We start from the raw sequence: 12,937 nt of genomic DNA, 5'->3' as shown, positions 1-12,937 counted from the left end.
TAGATAGGCAGAATGAAATAGACTTCTTTTCTTTTCTTTTCCTTCAAATCAAGGTCAGGTGCCTCAGCATCTGCCAGGAACTGTGAAAGACTGAAATGTAAGATATGGTCCTTGCACTCAAAATGCTTACATCATTAGTGAAGATAAAACTGGATGATTTAAGATACTATGCACATTTTTGTTCACTGGTTTGCTAGTTTAAAAATCTGGGATTTTGCTGCAAAATTGATTTTACTTCCAATAGGAAGGAAATTTTACACAGGATCTTGAAGAAAAGGTAAAATTTGAATAGGCAGAGAGAAGGGAGGAGGGCTTTTTTTGGGGGGGGGGGTAGCACAGGGAGAGAGAGAGAGACTCTCTCAGTGCAGAGCCCAATGAAGGGCTCAATCTCAGGATCCTGAGATCATGACCTAAGCCGAAATCAAGAGCTGGACACTTAACTGACTGAGACACCCAGCCCCCCCCCCACCCCAGGGAGGAGGGCTTTTTGAATAAAGGAGATATAGTACCAGGGGCACAGACTTAAACAAGTATGGCGTGTGGCAGAGATAGACTGACCTCAATAGAGAAGAAAGAACAGGCCAAAGAACATGGGAAATGAAGCTGGATGAATAGTGTGGGACAGATTAGAAAGGACGTTGAAAGTCAGGCAGAAGAGGTTAGATTTAATGTGGTGGAAACATGGAACCAGTGAAGCTTTCTGAAAAGGGGAGGAGTAGCATTTAAAGAAGTTTAATCAGGAGGAGTTGGAAAAAGACAGAAATGAAGGAAGGCAACTGAGGTAATCCAGGAATGAGGCCATAAGGGTCTGAGTAAGACAGGTGCACAGAGATATAGTGTATTCTATCGGCAACATGCTGAGCCTGGAGACTGTAAAACTAGGGGGTATCAGAAGCGAGAATGAGACACAGACTAATGCAAAGGCTGCCTACCAGGTAAAGGGCTTATACTACAGATTAAGACCCAGAAATTTCCAACAGTAAGAATATATTCACAAAGCTTAAATGTTTTTCAAATACTCTATAAGTAGTTTCATTGCTTTGCTCGAGGAATTTACTGCAGATGCCCCCAGATTTCACATCTGCTTTGTTAACACAGCCCCATGAAAATCCGCTTATGTAAAAATTAGTTGTTTTTCAATATTTAACAAAGTTAACTGACCCATTACAGGATATCAACCCCTGAGACTAAGATGGTGAAAACAAAAAACACTCTTCTTTATACTCAAATGTACATTCTTTCTTGTCACAAAGCCAGTGAGCTGTAAGTGGTAGACATGTTCATCCGATATGCTCTTGTTAATTATTAGATCACATTGCCAACCTCAAACATACGTGACCGAAGCCAAAAGTAACAGGTATAAGGAACCTGGACATGTTACTCACTGTGTACAAGAGTTAGGAAAGAACATCTAAGAACTGTCAGTGATACAAATGGACAGATTCCCTCACTCACTTCTAACCTTCCCTTATACTCAAAACAATGCACTCTAGTCCTGAAGGAGAATGGGACACTGCTATGAAATGGAAGTTAATTGTCCCCTCTTTTAGTAGGACACTTACATTACTATATGATGGTACTATATGATAGCATCTCAATATCTTCTCAATTTGGTTACATTTTTGACAAATGCTATCACTGAGATCAGCCAGGTCACGACTGACTAGGCTGGCTGGGGGTGACATCAAAATGCTTTTAAAAGTACTTTCTTAATAGAATATCCAGTGACCGGATCAACCTATTTAACTTCTGCCAGTGACCCTGAAACAGAAACTAAACTTTGAGAGGTACTTCTCAGTACATAAAATATATTCATAAGAAGACACCTCTAAAAATAACTCTCCACTGTAATTCCCTCTTTTTGCATCTGGGCAAAGATGTCATATTTCCTCTACAAAGCTTCCTTGTACGTTGAAACAGCAGGAATTTCAAAGTGAACCAATACAAGTGAGAACTACAATCTCCTTCAAAAGACACACTATTTTTATTAGTATTTTATAGAAATTGCCTAAATATGATGGGACACTTTACATATTAACTCTGTAACACTTTTAGCTAGAAAGTAAAGCAGTTGTGGTTTACAGCTCTGTGCACCCCTCCCCTTTTTTGCTGCTAACACATGGCCTTCCACAAGATGGTCAGTGTGATCTTTGCAGAGTATGCAGGGAATACGACCAAGCTAAAGGACAGAACATTAAGCACATGTCAAGTGAGCCAGAAATTCAAAACTTGTCATCTGCGTGTGAAACCAGCAAACAGTTATAAATGGTTACAAATTAATATGTACAAATTAATAGGATGCAGTTAGTAACTTCCACTTTTCCAACTAGTGGCCTTTTGGCAGGCAGCCATATAATCTGCAATAATCTGTCACTACTGTGAAGCCCCACCTACTTCCTCTAACCCATCCCCACCCAAGATATGATTGGGTTACTTGTGGAGCGCTGATATAACAATCATAAAAGGCCTCCCTAGCTATTAAAAATGAAATTAACATAATTTGTACTTTTAAGTGTTTAATAATCATGAATCTTAAGCACACTGTGACATCATATTTCAAAGAGTACTTGAAAGTTTTAATTTTCATTTTTACATATCAGAAGAATAGAGTCCCCAAATCACTAATATCCACTGCAATGCTTCTTGAATGAAAATGCATCCTATGTACGATTGTAGGACTTTAATTTACACATTTAACATGTAAAGTATTAGGAGTTTGGAAGTCAGGATTATACACATTTCATTTCAACCATTGTTCTAAGAGCGTAGTGAAAGTGGTAAAGAAGGTATTAAGGCGCCTTTCTTGGTTAATAAAATACTTTGCATTAATTTTTCAACATACAAACCATGAGCTGGTGAGCAACTTATTTACTTTCTTACTTCATCTAATTTCATTTTATGGATGAGAGTCGTGTCATAAATTACCTCATGGCTAAGATATTTTATTTTTATACTTTAATAAATAACTAACCCTATGTACCAAAAACAAAAAAAAAATTACAAAACAAGATAAGCATGATCGAATCTTCTGACTTTTCTGTCTCTAAATTTGGCATTACGTTTGAGAAATTGCTGCTTTCTATCCTATTTTCCCTTGCTAGAAAAGAAGAAAAATAGGACATGGCCTTGATATTTTTTAAAATCTCTAGGATGAATAATGTGCCATTTTGAGTAGCTTCATTTTGAAATACTGTTTTACAGGAATATCAATCATAAGCACAAACTACATCCATTTAATAAAAATAGCCTTCAGTATATTTAAAATTTTTGTTTAACAGACTCTTCTGACAAGATTTTCATGTTTTATTTGCAGCTCAGTATTTAGCTTACTTACCCAGAAAAAAGGGGAAAAAAAAACCAAACAATTTCTGAAAAAAAGTTCTAATATTTATTTGTATAATCTCAAACTACAAACTAAAATAAATAGAGCATAGGAATCCAGTGATTTTTGAGGTTGATTACTCTCAGCTGGACTTTGAGCTAAGGCCATAAATATTCACATAAAATTCAACAAAGAGTTTATTAGCAATGTTTAGACATGAACCATATTTATAATAAAATGCTAAGTGTAAAACAAAATACCAAGCTTAGTCCAGTAGATCTTCTCAAATGCATGTCCTACATCTCCAATCCAACATACTAAAAACTTTAAAAATTCTCCAGCAGTAAGATTGCCCCAGAGACAACTTTCTTTAAAAAACTGCCTCTTGTTCATTAGGAAAGATAAAACTGAGCTCAACTTAAGTTGTAAGAACAACGCCACGCTATCAGCACCTTCATTCCGAGAAAGGAAGTTATTATAGATACAGTTTTATAAATGAGGCTTCAAGAGAGTACTTCCTGGTCAGAGAGTTAACGTTAACAGCATTACATTACTGTATACAGCTTTACAGTTTGACATTTTGGAAAGAATTTTCTAAAAACTTTAACTGAATTTTTTCCCTTAGTCCCTATAAAACAGGAAAACTTGTCAAGCTAAACAAATCTATGAAATTCTATCACTACCTACTGTAATGGTATCATGTAAAGCTCACAACTGCTTATTACCATTGATAATAATATCAGTTTAAGTTGTAATTAATTTACCCTTACGTACCCTCCATTCCCCTTCTCCCTGCACGCTAGAGTGAGGTTTCAGGGGACACAACATTAGAAGGTAAAGAAAGAACTTACTTAAAGAAGAACAACTCACCAATTCCTTGATAAATGAAGAAAATGGAAATAACCGTTCACATTTTAATTCTCAAATCTGAAGTTCATTTTCTTTTAAACATATATATATTAAAAAAAAAAAAAAACAACTTGAAGAAACGTTGTACAATCCTAACAAGGAACTGCAGATAAAACAGCGTGACCTGGGCGCTGCACATTACTATGGGTATTGCAAGCTGAACGTATTTCCTGTTAGGACGCCCATTGGTTCCCACAGGTGCAAGTGCCTTTGGGTGTTGCCGATTTACTCTTCCTTTTGTAAGCGAAGCACTAAAGGAGATTTCAGGTTGGCACAATCAATGCTAAGAACTATTAGGGTAGAACTATCTTGGGCTAATTCAAGGGCCTCCCAAACTAGCTTGACTGTGAACTGACAATTACCTAATTCAACAGGGCTGGAGAAAAATTATTTCAACAGACTTTAACTATTTTTGTAAGATGTACTGTTATAAAGAATTATGTTACTTCACTCAACAAATATGTAAATTGCTCTCTCTGAACAAAGCACTGTTCTAGGCACCAGGAATACAGTAATGAACAAGAAAAAGTCCTTGTGGTCATTCACACACTATCTAGTAGACTTTTGACAATTTCACATAATGGTAAGAAAACTTCCAAAAGGCAGTGACTAAAAAAAATTGCATGGAAATTTGGAAAGTCAAATGTAGTGCTCATTACTAAAAAACTGTTAATTAAGGCCACCACCTTAAACCTAAAAGAGCTTTTCCAGAACATAGTATATAAAAGTAGGATTCTTTATATTTTCAATGTTTCAAAAAAGCCAGGTTGGAGGCAATGGCATATGTTCCAGCAGGGAAAAGGAAAAACTTCTTACCATGAGTCACCAGTGACTAAGTTCTTTTAACTCAGGCTTAAAACACATTTCAAACCCAATTACTTGTACATGCAGAAAACTGATAACCCCAAATTAATATCAGAAGCTTGATCTGACCAATTTTCAGGGTTAATATTATCACCAAAGAAAAACAAGTGAAGGGCTTTTAACGGGATAATGTCCCTGTACTGAATTTTATTAAAATTTTGGTCTTATTAGCCTTTAATGCCTAAGAGCTATGCCATCAGGCTTCTATTAGATTTTGTTACAATGAACACAGTTTTCTTAGATTTTAGCCAGACTGAGACATAATCATGGATGTATGGTTTGGTGGCAGAACAGCTTTTGTTTATAATCAATAAAACAAAAATGTAGTAAATTCAAGGCAGCTCAAAGACAAATGTAAAACCCAGAGAGAGTAAAATATACAGATAAACTCTGTTCTTCCAAGCTATACCTTACTTCCTTAGGATTTTACTTCCTATCCTTAAAATAACAAAACTTTCTTTTTAGCCAACAAATTGGAGGAATTCCCAAAGACAAATTGATCTAGTCATTCAGTAAGTGTTTACTGAGCACCTACTACATGGTAGGCACTGTTTTATGGGTTGGGATACAGCAATGAATAAAACAAAAATCTCTGCTTTCATAGACTACATTCCAGTATAGACATATAAGATAAATAAATAAAATATTTGATAGGTCAGAAGGTAGTAAGCACTGTGGAGAAGAATACATATGGAAGGTAGGAATAACACTTAGTTTACCTGCTCACAGCTGCAAATTGTTTACATCACAAAGTAAGGAATTTGCTTTGGAAGAGTGGAGTATTAGATCTCTCCCAGACTCTTCCTCTGACCAAGTGAACAACCACCTTCTGTTGCAAATGAAAGGAATCTTATTTTATTTGTTGCTAATACCCAGAAAAAAGTTTGGAAACGTCCAAAGACCTGAAGTTAGAACCCATTCCTTACAGATAAGAACATCACCTAAGGAAACAAAAATAACAAATCCCAAACACTCAGAGTCAAAATTCACTTTAGGGAATATTATCAAGCCAAATATGAACATACAAGTTTCCAAATGCTTGCTAGCACTGACATTGAATTTACCAACTGCCAGGGTCAGAAGGGAATTTTTCACTTAAGAATTATCTCTGTTATCTTCCCTGGCAACAATAATTAAATTTAAATCTGATTTTTGAACCTAAATTAAGTATTTAAATTTAATACAATTCAACAAATATTTATTGAGCAGATACTAGGTGCAAGGTACTTGGTTGGATGTGTATGACACTGTCCTTTTAAAATCAAGAAGATGGACATTTAGGAAAGACAAGTACAAACCCTATAACGTAAAATCAGAGAGAATGTTAATGTAATAAGAAAACATACAAAGTACTTAAGGAATTCAAGGGAAAGAGAAGCAAGGAGGATGATCAGGAAAGGCCTCATGGAAGATGATGGCGTGAGAGGTAGGTCTGAGAAAGGAGAAATAGAAGGCATTCTAGGGAAAAGAACCGGCAGGAAAAAAGACCTGAAGATAGCAAATCAGTAAGTACTCAGCCAGTAAGTAGGCTGGTCTGGCTGGGGCACAGGAATACACACACACACACACACACACACACACACACATCACGGAGCATTAGGAACCTAAAAACAGTTTGATAAATCTGTACTGAATTCAGTAGGCCATGGGGAATTATTAAAGTCTTGAACATGTGAGTGACAAAATCAGAGCTGTACTTTAGGGAGAGTAAGACAGAAGCAATGTATATAGGAAGTATGAAAAAGAAAAGGAGACCGGAAGATCATCACAGTAGTCCTTTCCTAGCACCTTATCAAGGCCCTTGTTTGCTCCTTCTTGGACCATTGAGAGGAATGAAGTGGAAAGTGTAGTGAGTTGAAAAACCAGCTCTAGGTCACAGGGGTCAAATTTACCATTGTCTGACCTTGGGAAGTCACTTACCCTCACTGTCTCAATTTCCCTATATGTGAATCGATTAATTATTCTTTTTGGAGTCAGGAGCCATGGGATTTAGCAATTGATGAGATATGGGGAATAGAGCAAAAACAACAATAAAAAATTGTTTCAAGTGATTAAAATAATAAGCAGCTACGATTTATTAAACACTTTCATGTTCAAGTCACTTTGCTCAGCACTTTACATAAACTGCTTCATTTATTCGTTATAAGAATCCTGTGAGGTATGTATTCTTATTTGACGGATGAGAGAATTGAGAGCTTTAAGACTTAAGTAATTTACCCAGGGTAAACCAGCTGGCATAATGACAAAGCCAAAGTAGATGCCTAGGTCTGAGTGTAAGGTCTTTTCTCCTTCCACTGTATCATACTGTTTCTTATATGACAGATGAATAATGCTAATATTAGCTCATGTGTTCTAACTGAATCCTTGTCTCTTTTGGTGTATAAGAAACAGTGTGAACGTAAATAGAATCTACAATTTGCTCATCATTAATTCATTCACTCATTTAATTCACATTTATGGAATATCTTCGTACTTTGTGCCTGGTACTAAACTTGCCATGGGGAATGCAAAGATGAATACCACCCAGCTCTGCCTCGAAGTGCTCACAGAATAGTAAAAGACCAGCAAACACATGTAAACAAGGAACTGGAATACAATGACAGAAGAGAAATTTTACACAAGAGACAACAGAAACATAAAGGTACATGAAGCATAACATTGTAACTTTGTATCTCTGCTATTAATTCTTGACCTAGATCATTTAAAAAGTATATGTGGTTTCTGGAAATAGTTGTGTGTTCACGCACACACTCTTCAAAAAGTAAAGGCTAATGTTCACAACAGAATGGAAAATTGGCCACAATCTACGATTCTGTTCTGTGTCTCTACTGCCAAGACTAATTAGGTTGTTAGTTTATGTAAGAAAACATTCTGCCTTGATTAGTGCCATCTATTGTAATGGGTAAATAAAATCTATTTGAATTGTCATAACTTTTGATTGTTGTGGACACAAGCCTGTGTCATTAGACAGAGCTGAAACATATAAAAATAAATATATAGTGCCCAGAGTCCTAATTTGATCTGGAAATAAAGGGTTATCCCATTGTCCATCAGAAATAATGGATGGAAGAAAAACTGAAGGCTTCCAATTGGCACTTTGATAATTGACTAAAATATTAAGTGTAACAAAATGTATATTGTGGGGTTGAATTTGCTATCCATCATTTCACTGAGGCTAGAAGGTAAGTGGAAGGGGCCCAAAGACTAGACTCCAGCATGTAAATTCTCAGTGTTAGTACCTAAAGCCACTTGCGCCACACCTCTTTGTTTAAGGGGAGTAGGTTTTCCTAGGCATAAAGTGTCTTTTCCAAGGCAAAATCTCTTTTTCACCCACTCTGGGGATGAAATATGTGTACGTGTGGGATAGCCGACAATGGTTAGGAGGCTGATCTGTGTTAAGAAATCAAGAAACGGACCCTTAAGTCATTCTGTTTTAAAATGGAAATAATTTAGATTCAGTGTCTCTAACAAATCTCAGGTCAAACAGAAAAAAAAATATATTAGGTTGATTTATAAAATATTTCGGTAAATTTAATAACATATAGCTGGAATGATCAATTTAATTCCTGCTGGTTATCCTAAAAATTCTAAAAAGCTGTTGCTTTTAATTTGATGCCTGTAGCTTAGAAATGAGTTAGATCACATTTTGGCCCATAAACTCAGTGTATCTAATCTATAAGGACAGCTAGACTGATAGATACCACTTGCGTTTTGGTGGTGTTGTTGTTCTGTTTTATTTTTACTCAGTCTGCGTTTAAGAAACAGTAACAAACTTTTAACATTAATAACACAAATAACGAAGCAATCAATTAAATGGATGATAAAGCTAAATAATCACAGCCTAAACTCCCTATGCTGAACTGCAACTGTACAATATCTTACAACTCAAAACTACGAATTCAAAACTGTCCTCATTGGTTGAAAGAATCATTGAAGATGAGCTCACTGAACTCATTGAAGACTGAAAAGAAGTCTTCCCCTAGGAGAGTCACAAAACACTTTTGGGTGGAAGCTTTCTGTCTATCTGTCCGTCTACTTTCTTTTTGGGGGGAGGGAAGAAAAAGACTGGAGGAAAAGATTGTGAAAGAAAAAGGATTTTCACGGAGGCTCTAAAATAAAAGTACCAATAGTTTTCATTCATTCTTCTATACTTCTGAAACCAACAAATACACACACTGGCAAGCAATGAGAACTTTATTCAGGTTGGCTTAAACATTAAACCAAATTAGATATCAAGGTAGACTCTGAGATGACAATGGTTTGACTGTATATGACTCAAGTGGTAAAGAAAGGGCAAAATGGTTTATTGTACTTACAGGGTAGTGCTTGTATCCTGCTAAATCAAGAGTAAGACTAGTTTAAGAACTCCAAACCAAAAGGACTTGCATTCTGTTGTTGCTATTACCATTCATATGAAGGTGGAAAGCTCCTTCTTAATTTCTTGTTTTCAGCATATTTTTTAATTGAAAAGAAATAGTTTAAATGAGCACAGCATAACGACTTGACATATTTACAGTTTCTCATGGTGTACTTTTGTGAAATAAATGAAAATAAATTCCTACACAATTCCCACCCTCCTACCCACCCACTCATCACCCCAAGGAATAAAAAGTCACTCTAGGCCCTTCCTATCACTAAAAATTCTATTACAATGAATCTCTCTTCATCATCTCTGGATCAATACCATAACGTAATGTGGTTGAAATGACTGCTTTAGTCATCACTCCGGAGAGTATCAGAACACTTTCTTTTCTTATAAGGAATTAAAATTAATGTTTTGTCTTAAGAAACTACCATTTGTACCAGTCAGAAATGACCTAACAAGTATGATCAAAGAGCTTATCTACTCAAACATTTCTATTACTTTGTAGAATTATTGGTACTGAGATTCCCAATCATTCCACAGACCATTTCTTAAGTTACGTGCACTACATAACGAATATATGCCCTTTGTAAATAACCTCTTGAATCAACTGACTTTGTTTTTTACTTGACTTCGACCTAGAGTTCTGGAAAAATAAATTTAGCATTAAAAAACATACTTAATACATCTTCAATAAATCATAGTGTCATATTTTAAATTTGCATTTGCTGTTGTTGCTCTTATCTCCTTAACTGTTATTTCTTAGGGGAGGACTTCTAGTCGGTGGAATTTTCATAACCATATCCAGCTCCACGCTCTCTGAAGTCATATAAGAACTGCTCTGTAGCAGGTAATATCAAATAAAATCCCCAAATGACACGTGTCCTCTACTTACTATCACCCTGATGAAAATGACTTCAATAATGTTTGTCTTGGATTTAAATAGGCAGTTCTACCTAAGCTTTCTCCATTACGTCTTTGGGGCGGGGGGGGGGGGGGCACAGCATTTCTTTCTTCCCCTTTGTTGAAGCTGACCATTACTACACAAGGGCAAAAGCTTCTAATAATACATATTCTAAACCGGAAACAAAGAAGATATCTAAGTAACTGTGAAATGATAATGACATTCCCCATTATTTTTCCCAAACCATCATTGTCTAAGTTCGCTTCTATAAAAAAGAAACTAGTCTCTCAAAGAGAAGAGGTGAGGAGGAGCAACACACAGAGAAAAAGGTTAAAAAAATTCAAATGCAAAACTGCTGGGTACAACTGTAACAAAGCATGTACATTCAAGAGAACATTTGAAAGGTACTCAGGGCAGTATTAACATATCCTAAGTCCTGTGAACAACTAGCCTGGTCATTAGTCTAATTTTCACACCCATCAAAGTAGGAGGCCTACCCCCCAATTCCCACCCCCCTCTGGCTTTCCACTATTTGTTTCAGCATTTTAATAGACACTCACTTGCCTCCTACCAGGGCACAGTGTCTGGTTTAAATAGGCTTATCTCTTTCCTTAGCTTGTCCTGGAATTATGCCTAAAGCTCAGCCCTGGTAGCTTTGAGGATGAGAAATTATTGGAAAGTGCTATCAGTTAGTCACTCCAATAACTGCCTTTCAAAATTTAGTTTGACCTCCCAACTATCTCCAACACATCAAAGTTAAACAGTCAAACTTAGTGTATAGTTCCTTTGAATCTGTATTGTAAACATTGATACCAAAGTGCTGCCAAATCTAAAAACCTTTCTTAACTCCCTGAGCTGAAGTGAAAAATACAGGGTCTATCACCATCAACATCCCAATTAATCCAAAACATGGGTCTCCAAAAGGATCCCTTTCCCTTTCTATCAGCTTCTGGTGGCTTGGAAAAGCCCTCTCCAACTTTTCCCGTTCTCGTTAAGGTATTAATGCCCAGAAGCCCCTCAATTTCAAGGCATCCATGTCAAACTCTGAGAAACACATCAAAAGCCAGGGGCCAGTGAGGAGAGAGGTCGGGCATTGGGTCTCTGGCTCTTGCCAAGATCTCTGCGCTTCTGCCAGACCCTCCAGCACTTGCGTTCTACTTAGGAGAGGTTTCATTACATAATCCCTGCTCCACGGAGTCACCCACAGAGTCACGGGGGCTCGGGCTGTCCCATATCTCACACACCACCTTTGGGGAGATTGGCTGACTGCAGACCCTGGGAGCAGCACGCCTCCTCCCCTCGCTGTGCGCTGCCTGCAGTTCCGACTCGCCCCGCGCGGAGACCCCGACCCAGGCTCGCTCCCCCCTTCCACGTTCACTCGCGCGCTCCGAAGCCCGTCTCCGGGTCGCCCTCACACCCGCTCTCCCGACCCCTCTCAGGAGTGTCCCCCCATCAGACCTGCTGTCCCAAGTCCTCTCTGGGTCCCCTCACTTCATGCTCGCTGTCCTAAGCCTTCTCGGGGACTCCCCCTAAAGCCTCTGTCCCGGCTCCTCTCGGGAGATCCCTCAATCAGATCTACTGTCCTAAGCCCTCTCGGGTCCCCTCCCTCCACACTCGCTGTCCCAAGCCCTCTCGGGGTCCCCTCTCTTCAGAGCCACTGTCTCGGCCCCTCTCAGGGTTCCTTCCCTTCATACCCGCTGTCCCAAGCCCTCTCGGGTCCCCTTCCTTCACACTCGCTGTCCCAAGCCCTATCGGGGTCCCCTCTCTTCACGCCCGCTGTCCCAAGCCCTCTCGGGGACTCACGTAGAACCGCTGTCCCAAGCCCTCGGGGGCGGGGAGGGTCTCCTCTCTTCACTCTCGCTGCCCCAAGCCCTCTCGGGGACTCCCCCTAGACGCGCTGTCCCAAGCCCCGCTATCCCGGCCCCTCTCGGGGTCTTCTCTCCCCAGTACGGACAAAACCGCTCCCGGACTCCCGTCACTCGAGTCTTCCTCGACCTCACTCCGCCCAGGGTCCTCTTCCCTCGGCTCACTCTGTCACCGTCCCGCGCCCCGGTGCTCTCACCTCAGACCTGCTGTCACCACCCCCGGGCCCGGCGTCTCCGCCGCCGCTTCCTCTCCCACACTTGTTCCCGAGTCGCTCTTCTGCCGCTTGTCCCCCGGAGGATCCCCGGGTCGGGTCGCTGAGTGTCGGGTCCGGCCACGCGGAGCCTCCGCCCGCGGTCTCGGTGTCGGGTCCTACTCTCTCACGCAGTACCCTGCCGCCGTCGCCGCCGTCGCCGCCGAGCGCCACACGGACCCTCCCGCCGCCGCTGCTGCTGCTGTCCGAGGTGCGGCTCCTGCCAGGGGTGGCCAATCGCACCCGACTGCGCCGAGCGCGCTCCGCCCCGCGGTCTCAGTTCGCCCGCCCCCTGCCCCGACCACGCCCCCAGCTCGGCTCCGATAGGCTCTCTACTGACCTCCCCTGACCGCGGGGCCAGGCCTGGGGCCGGATATAGGTACTTGATTGGAGGTGCCTGGGAAGCCGAGCCGTCGATGGCGCCTGAGGATTGGTGGAGTTGCCGGTGGGCGGGACGGG

The 12,937-nt window shown here is 39.9% G+C and overlaps 1 protein-coding gene across 3 annotated transcripts in view; it reads right to left on the bottom strand.

Annotated features, from left to right (window-relative positions):
• Window positions 1-12,729, bottom strand: part of TAOK3 (TAO kinase 3) — a 174,771-nt gene extending 162,042 nt beyond the window's left edge. The window contains exon 1 of one of the 3 annotated variants that reach the window (XM_026514976.4): window positions 12,425-12,729. The gene's annotated coding sequence lies outside the window, so the exon portion shown is untranslated. The remainder of the gene's footprint in view (window positions 1-12,424) is intronic. The other 2 variants (XM_057306029.1, XM_057306031.1) reach the window with 2 other exon arrangements.
• Between the last annotated feature and the right edge of the window lie 208 nt (window positions 12,730-12,937).

The sequence above is a fragment of the Ursus arctos genome, unplaced genomic scaffold, assembly GCF_023065955.2.
Source record: "Ursus arctos isolate Adak ecotype North America unplaced genomic scaffold, UrsArc2.0 scaffold_34, whole genome shotgun sequence".
NCBI classification, from domain to species: domain Eukaryota; kingdom Metazoa; phylum Chordata; class Mammalia; order Carnivora; family Ursidae; genus Ursus; species Ursus arctos.
The sequence above is the reverse complement of the archived record's forward strand: the minus strand, read 5'-3'. Positions and strand labels throughout refer to the sequence as shown.